This window comes from Lichenostomus cassidix, chromosome 3 (genome assembly GCF_008360975.1).
Source record: "Lichenostomus cassidix isolate B80296 chromosome 3, HeHo_3.0, whole genome shotgun sequence".
Classification (NCBI taxonomy): Eukaryota; Metazoa; Chordata; class Aves; order Passeriformes; family Meliphagidae; genus Lichenostomus; species Lichenostomus cassidix.
Window position 1 is genome coordinate 53,916,845 of NC_139483.1, and position 26,184 is coordinate 53,943,028.

Consider the following 26,184-nt stretch of genomic DNA (forward strand, 5'->3'; position numbering starts at 1 on the left):
ACAACTTCAATCTGATCTTCTGTGTTAGCTGACACTGCAGCTAGAGGGAAAAAATTATAGAAAATGTAACAGTACAGTATGGGATCACGGCTATAAGAATTAATAAAATGTAAGTTCTGGTCTTGCTGGCTGGAATTAGATGAATATAAAGCCATGGATATCTTGAACAGCTATCAAAAAGAAATGTGATCCTGGGATGTCTCATTGAAATATGTCTAGGAGCAACTGGTAAACATTAATATGTTTGTAGAAAGACACTGTAACTCTGCTTGGGTTTACAGAGCACACCAGCACTGTCCCTGTGCATGGGCAGTTCCTCAGGTATATCAGTCAAGTACAGACCTAATAATTTCTACTGCAATATGCTTTAGTTCCCTCATATGTCTTATGCACCCATATTAAGCCTTCTCCTAACTGCCTGAGCACATTCCCCTTTTTAAATCCTGGGGTTTTTTTTATATTAAGGGGCAGATATACTACTTGCTTTTACAGCTGTCAGATGGACTCTCCTCCCCAACAGCAGGAGACCAATCAGGGATGAACAGCTATATTTGTATATTGGGAATATATATCATCTTCATCCCAAAGTCAATATATAGGAGAATATCCTGTGACTGAAAATGTTGGGAAGGTATATTCAGGTGTAGGATTGTCTCCTTATCCTGAATAACTAAATTGCAGCTCATATTTATTTCTCAGGAGATCTAAAGGAGTTCATCAGTAAATAGATTCTAGTATGTCCATTAACCTCCTGATTATAAAGGTAAATAGCATCCTTTGTTTCCTTTGTTACTTAATCTGAAATCATGAAAAATGTATTAGATGTCTGATCTGCAAATTCAGTCTTATTACATAAAATATAGGGTGGGTTTATGCAGTAATGATAAGGTAATTAAGAAATATAGAAATAACTTTGTCACAAACTAAGTTTCTCTGAGTCAGATGAAAAAAAATAATGCAACAACTAGATGTATTTGGGCCTTCCAGGGTAAACATTCTGCAAAAATAATTGCTCTCTTTCAAGTGGAGCTAAAACCAAGGCAAGCAGTAATGTCCATAATAATTATCAGTGGGTTAGTCATCTGCAAACACCTCTGGCAATCAGTGCTGAAGTTCCTAAGAAACAGTTTGAAGCTCCCTTGGCTCCCTCCTTTGAGCAGGGGAAGCAGCTGCTCCAATCACTCAAACATCTTGGGAGATGCACTGAGTTAATAGGGGCTACTGAAGTTTCCAATACTAGAAAAAAAACGGTAGGGACAACTTTGTGTTCCCCAAGGATGAACCTGGCAGCTATGTTTGTTCACTCCCAGTCATTATTTGGGAGCAATTCAGCACAGTCCCTTCCTGTCTCTGCCTGAAACACAGGGTCCTTCCCAGCCATGGTTCTGACTGCCTTCCAAAAAGACACATGATTTGACCTGTACTGAGCTTAGCTTGAGTTCAGTGACTGTTTAAACCAAGCCCATAGTGACCCCTTAAAATCCTACTCTGGAGTATTGTGTATCCTTGTCTAGAGTTAAAAGTGATTCTTTGTGACAGATCAATAAAACATTTATACTGAGTTGATTACACTCATCTCAGTGCCAAATCCCTACCTCATACAACATCCAAGATTATTCACATATCAAGTGCATTCCAGCTTTAGCTGCAGAACACCAGAAGGCTTGGTATACAAAACAAAGGATGAGAAGACTCATAAATCACAGGAAAATAAAACCTCTGGGAAATCATTACTATTTAACCATATGTCTTCATCTATTTTTTCTTTTTTTCTCTCCTGCTAGCAAGATAAATCCTATGCACAGAAAAAGAACTCTTTAAATGTTTTAACTGATTCTTAATTTATTGTCATGATGATGACTAAAGCTTAAATGGCTGTTAGCACAGATCAAATCTTTACTTACAGGTTTTACGGTAGAATCATAAATAAATAACTAATAAATTAAATTATAAATAATAAATTTAAAAACTTACAACAAGGAATTATCCTTTCAAAGCATTTAATAGGTAAAAATAAAGTAAAAATAAAAACTTTTAATTTTGGATCTTCCTGTTTTACATGGCCACCTAAATGTGTACTATTTACATATAAAGTGGCACACTGAAAGACCTATGTGGCGATTTTTCAGAAAAGCTACTCCACAGGAAAAAATCAGTTCCTTACTCTGTTTTGAAATGGTTCACAGAATAAAACTTTCACAAGCTCCTCAGCTCCCACTGGTTCTAGCCTCTAGAAACAACAATCACTGCACTTTTCAAACTACTGATTATGGAACCATTTATGGAAGTGATAGTTTGAAATATTCAATAAATGCTTTTTATACAATTTACATTAGGTAGACCTGTGTATCTGTATGAAACATTTTCATTCAGCTGAAGGGTGTTGTTGAAGACAGAAGCACTGACCACTTGTGATAGGACTATTTTCTGAAGCACTGACAGATCCTAAGACTACTGCAGCACCCACTTGAGTAGTGAACCAGCTGATTCCTCCATTAGACTGGAGCACCTGAGTCCACCTTTGCAAGAGCTGTGTTTTTAAATCCATGGCACACCACTGGAACTTTTGTTTATGAGTACCAAAATGTAAATATCCAATGCCTGCTTGGCTTATAATCAGCATTTGGGGTTGCTAAATTCATCGTAAGTCGCTGGATTTTCCTTCAAATATCTGCATTTTGCAGTGGGAAACCAGAATGATAGAAGGAAGCAACAGACCTTCTCTGGGGACCTGCATCTCCACTGTTCCTGGAAAACCTTCCTGCTCACATCCTAACTTTCCTACAGTTCTCCAAGCCTAACCATTGCTACTTGCTGAAAGACTGAAAAGAATATATGTCTGGAACTGGAATAACCAGTGGTCTTTTGAAGACATTAAATGATTTTTTAGCTAAAAAAAATACCAATTTTCTTAACTTCTTTCATGTATAGCTTTGAAAAGATATTTGCTTGTTTAGGGGTCAAGAAGGTAGCCCTCACTTTACACAGTAAATTAATTTCTTCCACAATGTTCAAAACAAGATATGTGGTCTGAGTTTCATGATAAAACACAGCCTAGAAAACAAACAACAAAAAAGAATCAAACACTTAACGTTCTAAAATTCCCAATATGGGGATAAAAACTATCAAAAAAATCCCCATAGCAATTTTCTCTATGAGAGGAATACAACAAAAGAAAGAGGTTACCTTTGTACTCTCCTGCAAGGTGCAGAAAACTCATCTTTGTCAGTACTGTGCTCGGGAACAAGGTCAGTGTGGTCAGGGAAAAAACCTCCTGATGTCTCCTGAGCAAGTGTTGCCTTCTGCACATGGGTGCCAGAAGTGTGTGCCAGCTGCAGATATCCTGAGAACTCACTGGGACCCAGCAATAATAATTTTCTATTAATTTATTGTGATATTAATTTTGAGTTCAGTCCTGGAAAGTGTTTTAAATTACATCTCTGATGACCACAGAAACTGCTCTTAGATTTTGGGAATACAAAGACCTTATTCTGAAATAATAAACCTGGATCTTAACCTGAGTTTAATTACATCATGCACCAAAAGTTCATGCAGTTTGTTTTCATATATTTTTTCACTGCATGCAGAGAGTGCTAAGACTGCATAAAATCTCCATCTGTTTTCTCCTAACAGTTTTCCCTTAGAGTGTTAATGTTTCCATAGACAAAATATGTTGATCTCTTCACTGTCATTCACATGAAGACAAGGATTTTCATGAAATCATGGGATCACAAAATGGCTTTGGTTGGAAAGAACCTTGAATGTCATCTTGTTCCAACCCACTTGCCACGGGCAGGAGCACTTTCCACTAGGCAATGGAATATCCAGACCACATAGCTCAGAGCTGCCCCCAGTGTGAGCTGGAACAGTTCCAGGGATGGGAAAATTTGGGCAACATATTCCCGTGCCTCACTAACCTCATAGGGAAGGATTTCTTCCTGCTATGTAATCTAAATCTACTCTCTTTCATTTGAAGCCTATCTAGTCCTGTCATCCCATGCCCTTGTAACACAGTCCTTCACCAGGTCTCCTGTTGCTTCCTTACAGGTGCAGGAAGGCTGCAATTAGGTCACTCCAAAGCCTTTATTTCTCCAAGTTGACCAATCCCCATCCTCTCAGCCTTTCCTCATAGAATAGGTGCTCCATCCTTCCAACCATCTTGGTGTTCCTCCTCTGGACTTGCTCCAAGTGGTCAAAGTCCTTCCTGTGCTGAGGACCTCAGAGCTCGATGCAGCAGTCTGGGTGGGGTCATTTTTTTTTTCCTAATGCAGGGGGTGTGTTTATTTACAGCTACTTTAAAAAATGCTTCTTAAAGGCGAAAAAACACAATTGAATTATTTTCAGCAGTGTTTTCAACTCTCCAGCCTGGCATTAAGCAGCGGTAAATAAAGATTAAAATAACCTAAGGAGTTCTTTTATATACAAAGTTATTAAGCATACGTATTTCACATAAACAGGCAAAGTAGGTTGTGTCTCAGTCTTGAGAGAATAAGCTCAGTCATCCTTCTTTTTGAAGATAATGAATATCAAAACAATACAGGGGTTTTTTTATACCCAGCTATTTTTAAAAAGGACAGAAATTCTTGTTCAATTTTAAGTTAACCGATGATCTCAAACTTGCTACTAGCTCAGGTCATGGTATTAAATAGCTGAGACAAATTTTGAGTGAAATTCTCCTAAGTTATTTCAAAGAGGGAAAAAAAGAGAGGTTTTTAATTTAATTTTGTGCAGCTTTTTCATTATTTCTTTTCAATTGTCTTTCCTGAGTAAAAACACACTTTCTTTTCTTTCTTTTTTCAGTAGTGAAGTGTAGATCACAGCAAAATGTTGCAGAGTTTTAGCCCATATAACTTACCTATGGTCTATCTCCAGCAAAACACAGTAGAGGTAATGAATTTTCCATACCTACTAGCCGTAAATCAGAACTCTTAAATAATTTCTTTGCCTCCCCTGTAAAATCTCTTCTTTCAGGAAAGTAGTGATCTCTCATACCTGAAAACTCAATAATAGAGTCTCCCATTACAATGACAGTGTTCTTTTTACAAGCAGATACTAACGCAATACAAATACCTGTGAATAAACGTGTGAATTCTTGAAGTTCCCTCCTGTCTTCTGCAGTCAAAACATGCTGTCAAAAACTATCATAGGCATAGCAATTTCTTTTTTCATGCTCATAATATTTTCTTAAGCTTCTGAAATTACTATCACTAGTAAATTTTATTTATTTGGATTTGAGCACTCACCACACCCTGCTGTTTTAGAATGATTTGAATGCTCTGTGGTTTTTGCTGACTAGGTGCATGTGTTTCTCTTGGATGTTATTGATGTGGAATTTTCTTGTTCACACTGTAATAAATTAAATAAACAAAGTCAGATCCCAGAGTACTCATTGGTTCAGATCCAATGCAACTTATTTCAATATGTGAAAGATTTCATACTTGAATCCGGACATAAAACCCCCTGAAATTTACCAAGAATTATATCTAGTAAACTCTGATTATCTGCTGCTGTTGCAATAACAGCACAATATCATTAAAGTGCCTGTATTACAAAGTCTTCATGTTTTAACTGGTTTTATTATTAATATTCTCATTTGTGTTACTGATTGCCATGGAAAAAATGATTTTATATAGAAATTAATATATTTTGAAACTGAAATAAAAATATTACATTGAATTTTGTTTGGTATTTGCGGTCACTGGAGATCCATCTGTATGCTGTTTTATGAGAATACAGTTTTATGAGAATTTAACTTTCCTTTGCTTAACTGCCAGGGAATGTGGAAGAAAAAAGCTGGGGTAGCATTGTGTGCTGCCTCCCTAGTGCTGCCCTGTGAAATCAGCTCTTCCAAAAATCGATTATTAGTTAAGGCTTTTCTGCCTTTTGACATTACTCTACCCAGCACTATCAAAAGGTGTGGTAGAAATGCTGAAGGGCTTGAAGCTCCATGGTGTAGCAGATTTTCAGCTTGCAATTGCTTCTTTTATGTTACCACAGTGCCTTGCTTTCATTGCTGTGGAAGTTACCTCGTCACAAGGCAGACACCTCTATTATGATTGAAATCAATACCTCAATATGCACATGGAAAGAGGATAATTAGGTTCCATTGTGTAGCAGGTGAGGTAAGGTTAGTGATTGGGGCATAACACATATACTGGATTGTATATTTTATTTTCTGAGTTAAAACAGTGCGGCATTTCAAAAGCAGATGAATTCTAATCAAGCATCTGTCCTACAGGGTCTAAAGAAAAGGCAAATCCTCATCAGCCTGCTATGACTGTCCTATTGTAATCTCTCCCAGCCCACCTGTGTTAGTGCAATGAGGTTTCCTTTATCCATGGAAATGTAACTAGCAAGATTCCTATTTGCACCATGATGTTATGAATCTAAATTCTCCCCAGAAACAGCATTCCAATAGAAGCAATGCAGGTGTTGCCTGACTTGAAAGCTACATTACAGTAGGCAACTGCAATTAAAAAAAAACCCAACAAAAATAATCCCACCCAACACCCCAGTATTGCCCCTCTGGAAAGATTCCAAAGGAGACTATAATCTAAATTGACTCTTTGAAATGTATCCAATTTCTTCAAAACCACAGTAAAACAAATATATCTTTGTCCTTCTTCAGTTACACATTTATTCTCCATTGGGTCCTGCTCTACAACAGGGCCAGTGCCCACTGATGGGTTTGAAATTCCACAGTCACAGGGTTTGAGACTCCACAATCACATGGCTCAAAGAAACAGTTCACTCTCTCACATGTATTAAAACAGTCATCTCTCACATTTACCCTTTAAAAAACATATCCACTCTCTAAACAGGAGAGACACTTTTCTATGCCATAATGTCATGATCCTTGTACCAGGACCTGAATCTGCCACTGATCAGCTTCTGTGCTTGTAAAATATATGAGCTTAATATATGAGATTAATTATTCTTTTTCCTAGGATAGAATGTATCTCACCCTCAGTGAGCACCTTCTGGGAACTGAATAAACAATTACTTTAATCTACAGCATCCCTGTAGGATTTGTTCCCAGAAGGATAGGAGCAAAGAAACCTTTGTAGGTTGGTTGCGTTGTTTGAGTTTGGATACTCTAAAACTCTTAAGTAAAAGGAGCAGAAGTGACTCCCTAGTTTTGAGCTTAGTAAATGACAATAAAATGTTTTGGTTGTTGGTTGACTAATGCTACTCCAAATGGAAGTAGAGGCCAGCACTGACTGAATAAACACCCTGCATAAGCATCATGGAAAGAAGAAGTTCTGTTAGGGGAAAGCACTTGATGAGGAAAATTTGGAGTTACAGAGCTACACTATTTTGTTGAGGAAAAGCAGATAAAAAAATGTTATTAGTTAACAAAAGCGAATAAAAATATTGGAAAGATTAAGAAGGGGTAAAGGAAGCTGCTGACTTGCCACTTGCCTCAAAGGGTCAAGAACTATGTTCTGTGAAAACCCAAGGAGTGCACTTAACTGTGTTCACAGTACTAAACAATCCATGCTGAAGATATGGGAAAAAAACATACCATGTAACATGTGCTTGAGAAACAATTGAGGTGTGAAAGGTCCCAACACTGTTTGAGATGCATTGTGCTAAGCTCTCTGCCTGTCAAACACAACAGCATAAAAAGTATAAGCTAAAATATCTTATGGAAGACAGCTTTAAAAACTAAAACAAAAGATCAAGGTAACTATCATCCACTCATGAACTCTTCACCTTTGCCAAGCATTTTTGTGAAGACTTGTTTACCTAATCCTGTTCCTTATCTTACCGAGTTAGGCAGTTAAAAGTTTGAAATATTTTTTTTTTCTACAAACTGAAGCATGTAAGCAGTCTGCCTACTCAAGTTCTTAGATGAAGCTGATTAAAATGTAACTAATGGCATGTCACTGTATATGGCAGAGTTATTTATGTTTGTAGTCAAAACAAACGTAGTGAAAAAATTCTTGCTAGGTGTTTCGTAGTGCTACACAAGATGACACAATGATGGAGTGTAGGGAAGACAGCAGTCTACTCATCTACATTGGAAGTCTCTCAGATTTCTGTAGGGGCAATTGTAAGAGGAATTAGTACTTGATGCCCTGGGCTCAAGACGTAGGACTTAGGGTATGTCATGTGCTAAGGACAATTACCGAAAGCTTCTCAGTTCCATACATTTTGTAATTTGAGTAGCTCTTCAAGAAACTAGAAAAGCTTGTGTTGACTGCACTTCATATACATACTCTTCATACATGTATCCTTCATCCAGCTGTCACAGCTATCTGTCTAATGAAAGGTCCACCTGGAGTTCTACTGCATTTTTAGTCATATTACTAAAGTAAAAATTCTACTCTAAATGGAATATTTCTTTGTAACAGAGTCCAAATCACTATCCCAGTCAATCATGTTTCAAATATATGCCTTCAAATTTTCTCTATTCAGTGCTTGCAGCACTTTTCTGTAACTTTCTGTCATAAAAAATATGAGTCTTTTCTTTATATAAGCCATCATTAAGCATTAGGTATTTTAGCTAAATTGACTAGATTATTTCTTATTAACTCCATGTGTATCTTAATTCAGTATCATCAAGCTAAAAATCTCTTTCTGAATATCACCATATGTACCACTGAAATGAAAAATGGCAAAGAGTACTGATTCTGAGACATGGAATTCTGACAGCTTAATGATCAGAGTGCATGACTAGGGAACACCTCTCCCCATCCCCAAGGTCTTAGCCAGCTGCAAAACCCATAATATGTTTCAGTCACGGATTTGTTTGCCAATTATTTTAGTATTTCTGAATCACAGTTTTCAACAAAGTATGAGGAAAAAAGATTGTAAGAGGACTTCCAATTACACAGTTGAAACCCAATGCTTCTATATTTCCGTGAAAGATTTGGGTTGAAAGATTTGTGTGTGTGTGTGTGTGTGTGTGTGTGTGTGTAAGTGCCTACATGTGTTCACCTCACTTTGGGCCTTAGAAGCCTTTAACATTGTTTGAAGAAGTAGTTTTCTGTTCTTGAAAAAATTCATTAGTAAGCTCTGTTTTATCACAGTGTATAGTCCTCATTTAATTGCCTATATGATGTCATTCTCTCACAAATGGCCCTTCTTAATAAATAAATTAACCTTCTATAAATCATTCAATTATCCATACTGTAATTTTTTCAGCTAATTCTGAATTTTCTTTCAGCCAAAAACAGTACCATAACTTAAAACCATTAATTATGGCTTATTGTGTTACACTTTTCTAAGAGCATTTTATTTTTTATAGTCTTTTAAGGTGTCACCATAATTGAATGAATTAATGAAATTGTCATTTAAAATACTAGAATCTAAATGTTATGAGTACACAAACACATGCAAACTCATACACTTCAAAAGGAATGAGAACTCTCCACTGTGAAAATAATCCATTCCAGTACTCAGTACCGACAAGTTATAGAGCGGAGCACTGTAAAACACTCTTTGAAAAATGCACCCCTATCCCTATATTATTCTGCTGCTTTTCAAAAAGTTATTCTGAAAGAAATAAATGGGATAATACCACAACTTCAGCCCTACTACAGAAAATTATTCTAGTGCTATCAATGCCAATATTTTTAAGTTTAGTTAAAGAAAGACTGTGTCTTGTCAGTTATTTATATTTCTTTATCTATAAAATACCTATGCCTCTAGAGATATTTTTTAAATATTCCTTTCAGTTGAGTAAATCTTTATTTTTTTCTGAATTAGAGAAATGTCTTTCTTTTTTTTTCTTTTTTTTTTCTTTTTTTTTTTTTTTTACTGCTAGGACCACTGGAATTTAGCATGTTAACTGCTTTGTTCTTAATTTACTATTTTTCAGCAAAGAGTTGTCCTTTCTCAGCAAGGTTTGGTAAATGTGGATGTCATAAAATAGCAAAACTGATGCATTCTGATTTTTCTCAGTTTTTGGCTTCATCACTATTAATTTCATATGAACTGATTTTTGCACACACAAAATTTCACAGCATTATTTGACTAGTCTTAATTAAATTAATTACATTAGATAGTCCATGCCCTCTCCTGAAAAAAGGACTTTTACTAAAAAACTGTGACATCAGCATTTTGCTTGAAAACACAGCTATAATTTTGTTAAAGAGAGATGTATGTACCTTACCAGGCATCAGTTCATAACATGCAAAAAACCAGTATAATTGTGTTTCCCTTAAGTGTTTCACTTCTCCTTTAAGTGAAATGGCTAGAAGTAATTCTGGATCTTGGATTCCCAATATCATCCTCAAACATGAAATTAAATATTTCAAAACAGCAGTTCAGTCAGGATAAAACTGGGAATAGCAGGCTTTACTTTGCAATGCTACTTTCCTTTAAGTTAAGGAATCCTGAGGAAAAGGATTTGCAGTCACCCTCAACTTAAACAACACTAAGTCTAAGTCTTGGTCCTATCATACCAGAAGACTGCAGAAAACCTTGAAACACAAAGCAGAGCTCCTGAGCCCTGCTCAGGCTCTGACAGCATTATTAAACAGTAAGAAACATTTCACCAGTGCCGTGTGGAAAACTGAGACTATTTTGTCATCAAGAGTGTTCCTGAGAATTTTGTATTTGTGTCAGTTATCAGACTTTGACTATTCTTAACATGTTGGTTTCATAAGGTACTTTCTTCATATTTCTGAATAACCTGAGCCTTTTTCTGTTGTATAAAGAAGCTTAGTCATAGCTTTATTTATCCTCAGTTCTGTTTTCCGCAGACATTCACTTGTCATTCGTTTTGTGGTGCTTTAATGATTTATAATTGTCGTCTCTAAATCAATCAGCTTGTCATTCTGTGTTCTTGAATTCCTTCCCAAGTAAATTCTTGGCAGCCAACTACACCAGTATTTTCAGACACCCAAACTCTCAGTTCCCTTTTGCCAAGTTTTTCCAGTCTAGTTGTTTTATTCACTTGGCCTTACTGTTGCTTTTCCACAGAAACCAGTTAGGGTCATATGTCATCTCTTTATAAACTAAATAGTTTTGTTTTCCTCACAAACCTGGCAGACCATCAATTTCTCTTCCTGTTCTTCTGGAGAGTGAAATTCAGTTCCTTCTTTTCTGTAGCTGTCCTTCAGTTTCCTTCGTCCTTCTATGGCTGTATGTGTCCTTTAATACAGCAGTTGTTTGATCTGGAATAGAACTAGTACTTGATAGATCTGAAATAGAACTAGCCCTTGATAGAATCCGTTTCAACTAAACGCTGAGGGTATTTTCAAATGGCAAAATAGATGAATACTTCCTGATTTTCACCATTTTTTTGGAAGCCTGCTGTCCAAGAAGCACCTTGAACTGCTGCACTGGGTGTCTCAAGATTTTACATGAAAGGCGTGCTTTTAACTTGCTTTTATTTGAGTTTAATCAGAAAAATAGTGTGTAAGAGTTTTATATGGTTCAGCTAGACATCACTGAAATGAAGGCATATTCCTGATGGAACCCTCAGGAGTTTGATTTCATTGAATCACACAACCATTTAGTTGAAAGGGGCCTTAAAGACCATCTAGTTCCAACACCCCTGCCACAGGGAGGAACACCTTCCACTCGATTATGTTGCTCAAAACCCCATCCAACTGCAGGTGTGGTCTCATGAGAGCAGAGAGGCAGAATGCTCTCCCTCACCCTGCTGGCCATGCTGCTGTTGATGCAGCCATGGTTGGCTCTCTGGGCTGTGAGTGCACATTGCCAGGTCATCCTGAGCTTCTCCTCCACCAACCCCCCAAGTCCTCTCCTCAGGGCTGTTCTCAATCCATTCTCTTCCCAGCCTGTGTTTGTGCTGGTGATTGTCCTGACCCATGTGCTGCACCTTGCACTTGGCCTTGTTGAACTTCACAAGGTTCACACAGTCTCACCTCTCCAGCCTGTCCAGGTCCCTCTGGATGCCACCCCTTCCCTCCATGTGTCAACTGCACTGCACAGCTTTGGGTCATGGGCAAACTTGCTGGGGGTGCACTTGATCAAGAGGTCAGTGACACTTGGTCACTGACAAAGCACAAGTCCTTGCTAAATGCTGAAGGCCCTGGGATTTTTATGGCTGTAGTTTTGCTGTATTTCTCTCTCAGTTCAAGTGTTACTATGGCTTCAGGCATGAAAACTTGCTAGGTTTCCATATTGATACTTCCCCCTTTTGTGACTACATATAAAATCTGTTTGATGGAATATTTTAAATGTAATACCCAAGTATATTGTGTGATATTAATGTTTTCTGCTAATCAGGATTCCATTCTTAGCCAGCTCTAGTTCAGGTCTTGTATAAAAGATCCATTTATGACTTATGTAGTGCAAAAGTAACTCTGTTTTGATGATGAGAGTTTTTCCAATTTATAATCAGTGAAGAGAAATTTACATTCTGATTCCCTCATTCAGATCAGCAGTCTCAGTGTGGAGGCAAACTGGAATGATCTGGCAGAAAAGAATTAAGATGCATAAGAACCTGTATGCACCACCTCAGATCAGATTGCTGAAAGAGAATACCTTTCTATGTGGCAATATTTGGGCAGAATTGTATAGCTGAAAAGTGAAGGCAGAATTTTACCTTTTTTGTCTAATCTGTGTCACTGGATACTGAACCACAGATATTTTATGCTCTACCATATATTGTTTCATCATAGATAGCATCTGTAACCTCAAATGCAGACAGCATGTTTCCAAGTCTTCTTGTTCCCTGCTGCCATGACTGAACATCATCTTCTGGCTCCTCAGCAGAGCTGCCCAGAGCTACATTCTGATCAAAACCTCAGCCCCAAAACCAACTCCTCTTTAATCTGCTTTCCACTAAAAAAACCCCTTGCAAAATAACCCATCCACTCCTTACTAGGGGTACTGATAAGGGAATGGAGGTTAACTCCATCATGTCTCCAGCAGATGCAGTGCTTGCTACAGTGTCATTTAAGTATCTGTATCATAGTAAGTGGAAGATGTGAGTGTCACACAAGGTGAGCTGCACCACAGGTAGAGCATGATGCTGTCCCTTAATTGTCTCTCCAGAATCAGTTTGCAGCAGTGCACTGAGTGTACAGGTGTGCACTCACCAGGGTCTGTGCACAACTGGGCCAGAGATCCTAAAAGGCCATGAGTCTTGTCTCCCTTTTCCCAAGCAGGCTGAGTGGGTGCTTACCTTGGACCACCTGCCTTGTCCATAGAGCCAGCTCTGGGGGAGTGTCTGTGTTAGAAAGCCAGGAAAATATTCCTGACATGGGAATGCTTTTATGCAATTACCTCTTCCAGGACTTTTACAATTTCTGAAACATTTCTTGTTGGGCATGCCTGGCAATGAGAAGCTGCATTGTAGGAGTGGTTACCCTGATCCAGTGAGGCAAGGTTAATGTTCATGCTGCACTTAAGCTTATCACATTGCAGCAAAGGAGTGGACATGCAGCATGACACACATATATTTTGCAAGAATTACATAGAGCTGAGCTGCTGCAGAACTGACCAAATTTTCATGGAATGAAGGACAAAATGTAAATCACTTCTAGCAACATGGCAAAGTTTTTTTTACAGAGAGAGAAGTGAAATTACCATGAATTTTCAAGGTCAGTTCTAAAAATCACACTGCATTGATGTACTCCAGAGTAATAAAAAACCTATTTCCTTCAAGACAATCCTTAACTCCTTGCTGAATGCATGTAGCTAAATACTGATCTCAAGTACAATGTGTTAAAAAACTCGGATTTAAGGAAGTTATTTCTGATTTCTGCTGTGATACAGAAATTTTGATACAGAGCTCAGGAAAATCACTAGTTTGTAAACACACTTTTCCCAGTTGTGCCTACTGAAGCTGCAGCCCCCAACTCTTCTCAACTCCCTGCTAGAGACAGCCCTTCTCACCAGCTGGCCATTTACATGGTATTAAATTGAGCTGTATTAATCTGATCCAAATAAATTGTTTGCATGTCTGGCTCTTCACTGATGATCTGAGTCATTTTGTGCATTTTGGGGGATGTTTCCAATGAGTAGACCTAGCAGCTGGTCTGAGATGAGAGCATTCACCCTTAGCAAGCACAGCTATTACCAAGCTAGGAAACAGAATCCCTATGTTAGTCTAGTTGCTTTTTAAATCTTTATGGTGCTAATAGTTAGTCTATGGCAGACTTGAAGCACTTGAATTTTTCACTCAACCTGTCTAAAAATTAATCCATTTGCCAGCTGCTGAACAGCATCCACACACCTGATGGGATAGCTTGCCACCTTTCCAACTGCACACAGAAGTGCAGTGGAAGAGTTATGAGAAAAACATGCATAGTGGCTCATTTCTGCAAGTTGAATAGAAATGAAGATTAAATTAATGCTGCCCTGGATAATCAATACACTGCAAAAAAAACTGAATTGAATTTATTAGAGATACATTTAAAATGAGAAGTAGAGCAGAAATTCTGTGTGGGTTTCACACAAACCGATACAATATTGGAGGCTGAATAAAAAGCAAAGCCTTGAGATAAAATCAGTACTAATACCTACTCCAAGAAATCAACTTTGTTTTTAACCTCACTATGGAACTTTTTAAAGGGCATGTTTGCTGCCTCGGGTCACTGAAGAAGAACATTTAGTCGAGAAGAGAAGCATCTTTGGAGAGTTTGCACAGCATTTATGTCACACAACATATATATACTGCACAGCAATGAAAGTCTGATAAACTCAGAGTCCCTTTAGAGACAGACAATTTAGTACCAGTTGCTCACAGTAAGCTCAGAAACAGTAAGTCACTCATATCATTAGATCTTTTCTTGTTTTCCTAACTTTACTGCCTCCTGATGACATTTTCAAAAGCATGTAAGGCCTCTGGATGTTGCATTTGACAGCTGTCGAAAATCTGACAAAATATCCACTTTATGTCTTGCTTACCATGGAGGCAGAGTTGCACAGACCTCAGCAATCAGTCCCTCAGCATCTGATCCATTCTGTGCTCCTGGGGCTCTCATACTACAGGTAATGACCTACAAAATGTAAAAGTTGTCTCTGTCAGAATGAATTTCAGTTGTTGTCTGCTTTGAGCCTAAACTGAATGGAAGGTTTCGGTTTTGAAGGTGATGTGGGCTTGGAGTTCCTTTAGAACAAATTTCCAAGTTTTCTTGCCCTTTTTCTCCTGAATTCCAATATAACTTGATTTTCTGCTTAGGGTTCCAGTTTCTGTATTTGCATAATTTTGTAAAACAGATTTGCTTGAAATTCTCATTATTCACTTACATTCCCAACTAAAAGAAAAAAAAAAGGCAATATACCACATGAATCTGAAGAATGGTGGAAAAGTTACCCCAAAGACTTCATAATCTGGAAACGAAATATTCTCCCCTGTTACATAAGAAATTACCTGGGCAAACACAGACACCCTGTCTCTAGATTCCCCTTCCTATTGACACTCTTGAGTATGCTTTAGTTTCAATTATTGAAATAGATTTTGCTTTAAAGATAAAAGGATATCAAATTTGTAACTCTCTAAATCCCACAGTCTGGGACACAAATCTGGTAACACAAGAATTTTTAGGGTGGTTCTTTTCTTCATGCTGCCACTGCAAAGGTGAAATACATGATTTACAGGCAGCACTGCTGTAATCCTGTAGCCAGTGCTGCTGTTATGGAGCAATTGCACTGTAAGTCTGAGTGCAAGAAATCACAGACAGGGAGTGCTTCTGAAATCTTGGCTCCCAGTCATGGGGGAATACCTGCTATCCCATCTGGGTGAAGGACATGGACATATTGCTGCCAGCAGCGCACCTCGTATCCAGAGAGTATTCACTAAAAAATATCCATGAAGCAAAAGGAAGACTGTGAATTGCATAGTCCCAGAAGAGGGGTTGGGATTGGCTTTTTGGAGTTTGTGTTTTGGGAGAGGTTTCAGGCTTTGTTTTTGGGGGGAGGGTTGTTTGTGTGGGGGTTATTAATATTTATTTTTATTATTATCATTATTATTATTATTTTATTTTGTGATTGTTTTTAATCCTTTCCCCCTTTGGACCATATTCTTGCAAATATTGTGCACCAGTTTTGTTTTTAATAAGGAAAAAAAAAAGGAGTCTTGCTTCTTTGTGAGGAAGCAGGGATACAATCCAAAGAGAGAAAATTAATTTTCCATAATCACTATATCTCATCTCTGAGTATTATCATCTGCATTTCTCAGGAGAAAATATGCTTCATTACATATTTGCAACCCACCTTTACTCATGTAAACCAAATGTATATGGAGGTGCATTGTCTACTACCACAACACTGTTAGTCCAATGCCCACTGCAGCACTGGAAAGCAAAATAAAATAAACAAAATGATAAATCAGAGTAAGAGTGTGAGAGAACTAGAAAGAGAAGAGAAAAATATCATTTTGTGCTTAGTTCCTATGGAAAAAAATAATCTCCTCAATCAGAATGTAAACCCCTTGCAGCAGTGCTACACTTGTGTCTTGAGTCACTGAAGATGACCCATTTGTAAAACAATAATATGAACTTTTTTACTTCTTGATATAGTGGTGAATTTGCAGTTGTAGAAGTAGAGAATTTAGCTTCTGGAGAAGGAGCTCTCTTCATCAAATCTCTGAATTTCTGAAAGACAGTGGTAAACACCTTTCTGATTCTAGTTTTAGTCATCTACTACAGAAAAAGTATCACCTGGCTTCTGTATCCTTCTAGCTGAGCTCCTTTTCCATATGTTGTTAAAATAACCCCTAAAATTTAGAGATATATTCCTGAGATGAATAGGTCTAAGAATACAGACTAAGTTTTGGCAAGCTAACTCTTTGAAACCTGCGTGGATTCTCTGCTCAAAATAGAAGTTGGACCTACCTTGGGACAGAGAGCTCTTTGGAAAGCTGCTTCTCCTGCTTCTCCCTGCAGCCACAAAGCTATGAGACATGCCCACAGCAGTGGGAGAAATATTTCACAGGATAGTTGGGGTCAGCTTGGTCACCTAAAGCAGAGCATTCAGGACCATGGCCAGTCAGGATTTTGAACAACTTCAACAACTTTGAATCCCTCTGTTGATACACTTGTGTGCTGAAGTAGTTTTCTCTGAGTCTACAAACAGATAATACCTCTGTTAGAAAAGAAAATATTCAGAACTTTGGTTTTTTTAGTTCCTACATGACTGCCAGCCTAAATTTTACATTTACTCTAAGACTCAATGCAAATGCCATAAAATTAATTATGCAAGTTGGATGTAGTTATTTTTTAATGTATCTAAGATTTTTCCATTCCAGTTCTGATCGCAGTTGTTCAGATGAAACAGCATCCTGTAAGATAGCTTTGGGCTGTAACAAATGGCAGCCTCTGTGAGACTATAGTGAGTAGTTTGATACAGAGCTGGAGTTGTCTGTATTTGTCATGGATAAGAAATGGGTTTCAATCTCATTAAAACTGAGGTGAATCTTTAGAGAGACCTCCAGTAGTGGGCTTAGGTTAGAGGCTTCAGTAAAGTGATATTTGATTAAGCTAGAAATGTCAAGCTATCAAAACTCTGGGTTAAGGAGGTGAAAGAAACTACCAGTGCAGTTTCTGTGTAGGGCTGGCTGTGTACCTGGAGTTCAGACTAAAACTTGGAACTCTGTATGTATTAGAGTTAATGATGGGAAGTCTGGTGCAGGAACAGTTACTATGTGATAGGATGCAAAGGGATATATAAATACAAGGAAATATAAGGATTTTTAAGAAAAAGGTAACTTGAAAAGACTTTAGTAAATCCTTTGCCTTGTGAAATGAAGCACATTTAGGTCCTCCTTCCCAGATAGTAGCAAAGCTTACTTAGCAAAGACTGCTAGTGACCAGAATCACAGAATTTTCTGGATTTTTTTTCATTTCATTTTCATTTTTTTTCATTTCATTTTCTGGTTTAATTTTCTTTGTAGTTAAAATATTTTCCCTAATATGAAAACTAAATCTCTGCTACTTTAAGTTAATTGCATTTTATCCTGCCTTCTGATGACCTGTAGGTGTCTACATACAGCAGTTCTTGCTTTTATTTAAATAAGACCCATGATCATTTTTATTGTTTTCCCACTGATTACTTCCTTTTTTTATTTTTTTTTAAGTAAGGAGTGGATCACATTGCTTAAAACTAGCCTCAGTTCAGTGCTTGAGACGACACAATTTCTGGCAGAGGAGAATAACTACAGTTTATGCTTTAGATATTTCCTTGGTGCTTTCTGCATTCTAGAATGAGACTTTTTGGGCATTACTATTTCATTACTTATGCATATTCATGTCATATACTGCTATTATATCTCCAGATGCACTATTTCTGCTTAGTCCTTTATTACACATTTTGGATGACAGCATTCAGTTTCTCCCAAGTGTGGCATTTTCACCTTATCTTTTATCCACTGAATACTACTGATTGCAGCGTGATTCACCAGTTTCTTAAACTCAGGTTGAAATATGAATTCAGCATCACCCAGGGATGTAATTAATTGTTCAAAATACTGATAAAACTTTTGCTCAGGATCCCATTTGGAATTCCTGAAAAATATCTCAGACCACTGTTTGATTAACAACTTTTTCAGCTAGCACCACCTTCATGATGATTTTACATAGACTGCTTTCCCCTAGGTCTCTGAAAACACTAAGGCGAGTTTATACAGGGTCTGAAGTTTCCCCTTCCTTGCACTGGGGCAGCTATCCCACCAAAGGAAGATGTTAGTCTTGTTGATGTGATTTACCTTGACAGCTCCACACTGACTGCTTCTTATCACTTCACAGTCTCTATGGTTTATACCAATTCTCTAATCCATTTTTTTTCATGACCTGTCTAATCTAATGTCCTCACTGAAGACAAGCTCTGTATTTCCCTTCTGCCTGGGGACTCACCATGCCTTCTTAGATTGCCAGTTCTTGCAGAATTGCCTTTGCCAGTGCTAGGGTAAACAAGGGCAGACCATCCCGGGCACACATCCTCTCAAACTGTCTGTGCATGGTCACTGTGGTCACCTGGAAACCAAAACAGGATATCCAACATTTTCATTATGTTCACTTTGCCAGCACAACGGGTAACAGGATGTTTAAGTCCCAAAGTGGATAAAGCCACATAGATTGATTTTGGCTGAAACCGAGCAGGTAACTATGGCAACAGGAAAAGAGAAGCACAAACTATTGCATCTACAAGCACTGCATGACCACATTCGCTGGCATTATTTCTCCTGACACTAGATTTAGAACAGAAGTTTCTCTTCTGTGAAATCATAAGCTCTCCCTATTGTTTTAATTAATTATCAGATGAAACTTTCCATTTTAAGCTTCTATCTCCCTCATCTTGATGGCTCACCCTCAGGAAGTTTCTCTCTCTCTCCTTAGGTGATTACAAGTGCTTTTGCATTTCAAAGGAGCTATGAACTCCACCACTTAAGGAAAAAAACAAACAAACAAACAACCAAAACAATTAAAAAACACAAGCTTCTGAAAACAAATGCTTTATCTGCGGGCTTATGTATCTCTTTTATTCTTAATTGTGCTGAAGATTGCTGGAGGCAAACAAGAAAGAAGGGAATAGGAATGTCTCAGCCAGGGGATTCTCTAGTAATTGTCCCTAGAGAAAATTCTGACTGTGCTTAATAATCAACCAGTCTAAATAAATAAAGGGATACAATAGCAATCGTTTGTAGAAGGAATAGTTTTTCCTTCCCACATCTTCAGACTGAAAAAAATCCAGTTTTCAAACTTTCTTTAAAAACAGAAGAGCAAATAATTAACACCAAAGCAGGCAATCATCCCTACCGGATTTGCCCTGATTTTCATGAGAGTATGTCTCTCCGTAACTTACCACAGTAAGTCTCTGTAACTTACCAAAGCGGAATGTGTCAACAGCAGCTATACCAAAATGTACTAATGTACTGTTACTTCTTGATTTTGAAGGTCCTGTTTTGAAATTAGTGATTCTGATAACACTTGTAGCCATTGTGGAACCATTGAAAAGCTCTATTAATTCTATCACAATGAGGAGAAGGGTCAAAAAATATTCCTTACCACAGTGAGTGCTTCTGGATATCCTTTATCTTGAAATATGCTCTACAATTGCTGCTCTTATGAGCCTGAGGATTCACTATTCTTGGACGTATATCAAAAACTCCTATGATTTCAGGGCACACTTGTGGGCAATATTCACCAGCAGCAAGTCTGGATATGCTCAATGGTGACTATCTGTGCACATAGATCATGGTAGGATAAGGGCCAATATCATCAATATCTGCCTTCTTTAATGCAAACTACTTCTTGCTCTCAATATATCTAACCAGAGAGAACCAGAATTCAGCAGAAGTAGCTCCTACATCCCAAATGAATGCAACAAAATACTAGTAGAGCCCATAAGTAACAAAGAGAGCTCCCCTTGCTGGAGCTGTTATCTCAGAAGCCTTTTTTTAACATGGCTCCAAATCTGAATCAGTCTTTAAAGCCTCTTGAAGCAAGCCAACCACACTTGTAGAAAATATACTTCTTAGGACAATTTTTTTGGTTTGTTTGGTTGTCTTTTTTTCTTTTTTCGTTTGATGCAGAACCAGGTTATTATCATTATCTAGAATATCCCTGGTTGGTTTTAAAATAGACATTTTTATAGGCATCTCCTAAATGGCTACTAGACATAAATGAAGAAAAGGAGTTCTCCCTGCACCATCCACCAGAGAATGCATTTGCTATGCAGACTCCCATCCCAGCTGCTGGATTTGCTTCTTTTTGCTAATAAGGAAGAATTTAAAAAAACACTGTCTCTTTTCCATACGGTCCTTTGGTTGCTTCACCAACTGTGTAGCAGTTGCAGTACTGAGGAACTTTATGTAAACATGTATCTTTCTCAATATACCTTTTTAATGAAAATTTTCTTAAAGCCTCAGTGTTTGACTTTTATTAGAATTGCAATAATCAAGCACAGAATTCAAACTCAGGTTATTAAAAGTTATAAATCAAGAGCACAAGCATTAAGGTAATCTAGCCTCTTTGACTTTAGCACCAAAATGTCATAATGCTACTGGATACTGAACATAAACACTCCTGAACATTGAAAGGTAGAGCTTTATATGCCTTTTGAATCAAGATAGATTATGAATTGTAGTTCTTTAGTGCCAGACAAGAGCTAAAATCTTTAGTGTGTCTGACCAATACAGATAAATGTTGATCTATATTCTGTGTGCAAGAGGCATAATTTGACAATTTACATTAATACATAATTTGTCAAAACAGGTCTTTGAAAGAGATTCAAATGTGAAACACTTTTGCCTGTAATCTTTGCTGAATTACCTCAGAACAGCTTCTGTAAAGAATGATTTACATATTCTTTACTTTCAATTTATAGAGCAGCCTTTCAGCTGTAATACTTGGACATTATTTTAAGTTAAGCCAATGACTTCCAAATGAAATTTAACAGGCTAGCAATTCTTTGAAGAGTAGGCAACTATTATCTTGGCATAGGGAAATTTTAAAGCTGTAATATTTCCTGTCTGGGAGATATGAGCACATTTTTCTCATTTGCTGAAAAGTCCATACAGAAAGAGTACATTTTCTGAGTAAAACAAGGACATAAGAAATTATCTGTTCTGTGTCTGTTTTACCACAGCATCACAAGCACCAGTCTCCAAATATCTCCAGCAGAAAATTTTCAACCCTCTTCTGCAAAGATACTTTTCTTCTGGCAAGAATTCCACAGTGGCAAGTCTGACCACAGGAACTCCAGAAGATTTACAGTAAACAGGAGCAGCAGTTGGAGGTCAGGGAACATACCCAAAGGCATAAAAAGTGGCTATAAAGACCTAACTTTAACAGTCTAAATCACTTCTGAGGTGTCAGTAGATTATTATCTATTTGTATTTCTGTTCTACCACCTTGAGGGAAATCAGAAAAGTCCGTGGAAGCCAGTGAAATGCATCAATAACATCTCTGCATTCAGGATTATGCATGTAATTACATGTGCAGGTGGGACCACCCTTTCCTATCTGTGGTAATAGGCATGAGGAATTTCCTTGTAATTGTCCTCTGAGCAGTAATAAGTTTGTTTTCTCAGGCTGTACAACATGGTTGAGAAAGATGGATGAAAAATTTTATAAACCTCTGTTAAAATTATATTTTCTGGCTAGTAATGTCACTAATAGCCAACAAATCGCCTACTAATTATTACCTACACCCATTGCTTAAAGGAAAGGAGTCTCTTCTGTATATTTTAAACTAATAATATAATAAAAATTTTATCTATTTTTTTCCACTTGACATTATGTACTATTTTTTTTAATATTCAGTATTTTCTCATTTAGAAACCTGAAAAAGCAAAAAGAACTGTGTGTGCCTATCAAAAAGGATGGTCTAACTTCCTAATTGATTGTGCCAGCAAATTAAAATAAGAATTGTTGTTTACTAACGCTTTCTTACTGTCCACAAGAGAAACATACAGCCTGAGCTCTAGTAGCCTGAGAGGGAATGTGTTCAGCAAAGGATCTCAGTGTCTCACCAAGAACAATGAAATTTGCAATATCAATTCAGCACACATTATTAGAAAGATTTGCTTAAATGATTAACTTCTAACCTCATCAAGGGCTCTAAAGGGAAAAGGAATGCAAGACAAAGGAGCTGCTGAAGTATTAAAACGAATAGCAATTACAAATGCAGTGAACAACATTTTGTATAAATATCACTTTTGCATAATTTTAAAGTTCCCAATTTAATCTTAATGTTCTTGAAGTTGTTAAGTGGTGAAATTTGAATATACAAGTCAAGGACTAAGTTCAAAATAGAAGCAACAAAGTTTAGTTGCAACAGTGAGCTTGTTCCTTCGGGGGAAAAAAACCATTTCACCTAGAGATGCTGAAGAAGACCCATGTCTTTCAACCAATAGCAGGTGCAAAACTTTAGACAGTCACACAGGAGAACTTTGAGCTATAAAACTGAAGAGAAAACCTCTTAAAAAGTGAAATTTTTTGCTCGGGTATGAACCACTAAGGTCAGGCCATTCAAAAGTTATGTACCACCTTTAAATTCCTTATCACTGTGTAACTAAATACAGATTGTTTCAAATTAATAGATCACACTATACCTGAGCTTTGTGCATGAATCAGTACAGAAAGATCTGAAAATTAATGTGCTGTTTATTAAATGACCTCCAATTTCAAATATGACCCTTATGGCAAGTTTCAAACTTCATAAATTATTTTATTATTGTCCACTACCAATGTAAGTTCAGCTTGCGCCACCTCAATCTGTAATAATTTCTTGATCTTGCTGTTAAAAGATACTTAATTACATGCAACAAAAATTAATTAAAATAATATTAAGGCACTAAAAGGTTATGCACTCCAACTTCTTGCTTGTATTTCCTACATCTATTTGTGCAGTCATAATTTGCCCACTCCATTAAAATGCCATTGCTTTGAGGCTGTGATTGGTTTTTACAGGTACCCTGGCTCATTCAGGATAGTTTGAATATCATTTCATTGCTTTTCTTTGTTCATCATGCAACCCTACTTCTTGTTTGCTGCATGCTACTTAAATACTTCTACGAGTACATAATTATGAATTTGATAATTAGCAGTTCTTAGCAGATCATGCATGGAGCATTTGCTCTTCAAAAATGAGTTTGACCTTGCTGGAATATGATTTTTGTGTGACATGTTCACATTTTCCTGAGAGGGGACTATAGCAAAATTACACTGACACCAAAAGTACACATTAAATTAGAAGGACCAATTTGAGATGCTTCAGGTCTGGCTTTTCAGGCAATATTTTATTTTATACACTAGAATTGCAGCTCTCGCTGACTGTATCTGCAGGTTTCCAGATAGTCTGCAAAATAACAACATAGTGGTGACCTGTCAAGGCCACCACTCAATAGTCTCATTATCATTATTTTTTCAATACCACCGTCAGATGTGTGTGGCAGAAACCAGGACTGAAACCAGTTTGAAGCATCTAGATGTAAAAATTAAAACATATCTGGCAACCCTCCATCTCGCTGACAACAGCCCTTCCATTTTCTGCAGCAATCCCGGCAGAGGTTCACTGGACAAAAATATCTTTGGGTATAAAACACCTGCTCAATATCTAAGAACTCACTTCATGCACCCTTGGGAAGTGCCATGCTAGCTTCTTCTAACTCTTGGAAGTTTGACTTTGTATGTGTTACTTCTAAAAACAGGAAATTACATGAAAAATGCAGTAAACTTTGGTAGATGGAAATTCCAACCCAAAAAATTACGGTCTTTTGCAGAATTTATTAAAAAATTTATGATCAGGCCTCAATTACAGAATAACTGCTAGCAAATAGGAGAGTGCCATTTCTGTGAAACATCACTCCTAGAAGATACAGTAAACTTTTGCCTATGGTTTGTCTTCTGTTTATTGACAACAAAAAAATATTGAAGATCAAAACCAGAGGTCAGTAGCTATGAGGGATTATGTCATAGGAATTTCCTGGTTTCTTCCAGACTGCCCCTCTGTAATTTGGGATCTTTGTGGTCTATCTGGCAGAAAGTAAAAAATGGAAAGAAGAAAGAAGGAACAATAGCAGGAGACATGTAAATCCAAGTTCAATACCTACATTCCCCCTTGCAGTGTATTTCAGAGTTAGGAGAAATCATTGCAGGGACTGCGCATCCCCCTAGCAGAGGGCAAGCTAAGCAAAGATTGGTAGAAACCAACAATATTTAACAAATTGACAGCAAAGTTTCATCCTTCAGGATGTTACAGTAAAATAAGTGTAAAAATTTAAAATTAATAGAAGCAATTTATTCCTTCTTTTCTATGCCAAAAACCTTTGTTCTGAAAAGCAGTGCTTTGTTCCTACTTTCTCCAAAACATCACCTTAAAGTAGGCATAAAAAAAAAAATACATGCAAGGAGACAAAATAATATGTAGAATAAGGATTTTTCTTTGTTGATCTTGTCAGGGAAAAAAAAGTAGATTCAGCAACACAAAGCTCTTTGTGAGCTTTAATTCATGTTTATAACATTTAACGTTTGAAATAAAAATAAGCACATTCTCTACACATAGATGAAAGAGGAAAAAACCTGCTTACAGCAGCATTGATGTAATTCACACCCTGAATTCCAGTAGTTTTTTGAGAAGTGTTGAGCAACTTATGAGCAACTGTTTCTGACAGCAAAGAGCTCCTTGCTTCACATTCTGAATTAAATGCTACGCAGTTTAAGCTTTTTTTTCTCAGAAATATACTGCATTATTCATAGCAAGTAAACTATAACATTGCTTTGTACATTCATTTTTTGGTCAATGCAGTCCTGTATTTAAATTTTATAATTGAGATTTAGGGTAGTTTTGTTATTTTTCCCACTCTTTTTTATTTTTAGCAGGAAGCAGAAGTTATCCTACTTCAATTAGAGATATGGATAACTTTATCGCTGAGTAGTTATGTTTGTAACATAGTGTAAAATTATTTCCCCTGTAGAGTAGTTGTCTGTGGCATGCTGCAACATTACATTTACTCATTCAAGATAATTAACTTACATTTAAAAAATACTAAACATACAATTCACTGTATAAAATGAAGTAAAAAATGCACAGATAAAAGCAGTGAGCAATTCTATTTCAGCAGACAGTGGTTTGTAGACTTATATTGGGCAAGAGCATTACAAAGGAAACATTGTTTCTGTTGAGCATGAATACCATGGAAGTGAATTTTATGATGTAATAGAATATATAGCAGCAGGGTGGGGGGCAATGATGCTACCTACATTCCATCTCTTTCCCTTTCCAGAACCTCTCACCTTTTGTTTTTTCATCCATGTCATCTGCTTCATTTCTACTTTCATCTTTTCAAAATTTAAGTATTTAAGAATTTGTTTTTCAAGTTCTGTCCCATGTTCATTGGCTCAGCCACATCTGCAAGCAATTGGCTGCTTACCTGAAGGAAGATGTCAATAATTACACTTCATCTGGAAGCACTTGACACATTATCAGAGATACTCTAGGAAAGCTCCACTGTAAGCAGGTCCAGAGGCAGCTTAAGCCCTCACTGAACTCTATTCTTTGGCCCTCTCCATGGCAAATTCCTCAAATCCTGGAAGATGGGTGCTCCACTACTTGATCTCATTTTCCTGAGAAAAAAACAACCTGGCATCTGAGATGTAAACCCTCATATCCTTACAGTCTGTTTCTCTAAACTGCTTAAATCCCCCTATACATTTAAACCAGAAATATTTCAGTGTAAATAATTATATATAATATAATTAATGTAATACATTATGCCTACATAATATTTCTTGTTATGTCTCTAGTGCTTCCCCTT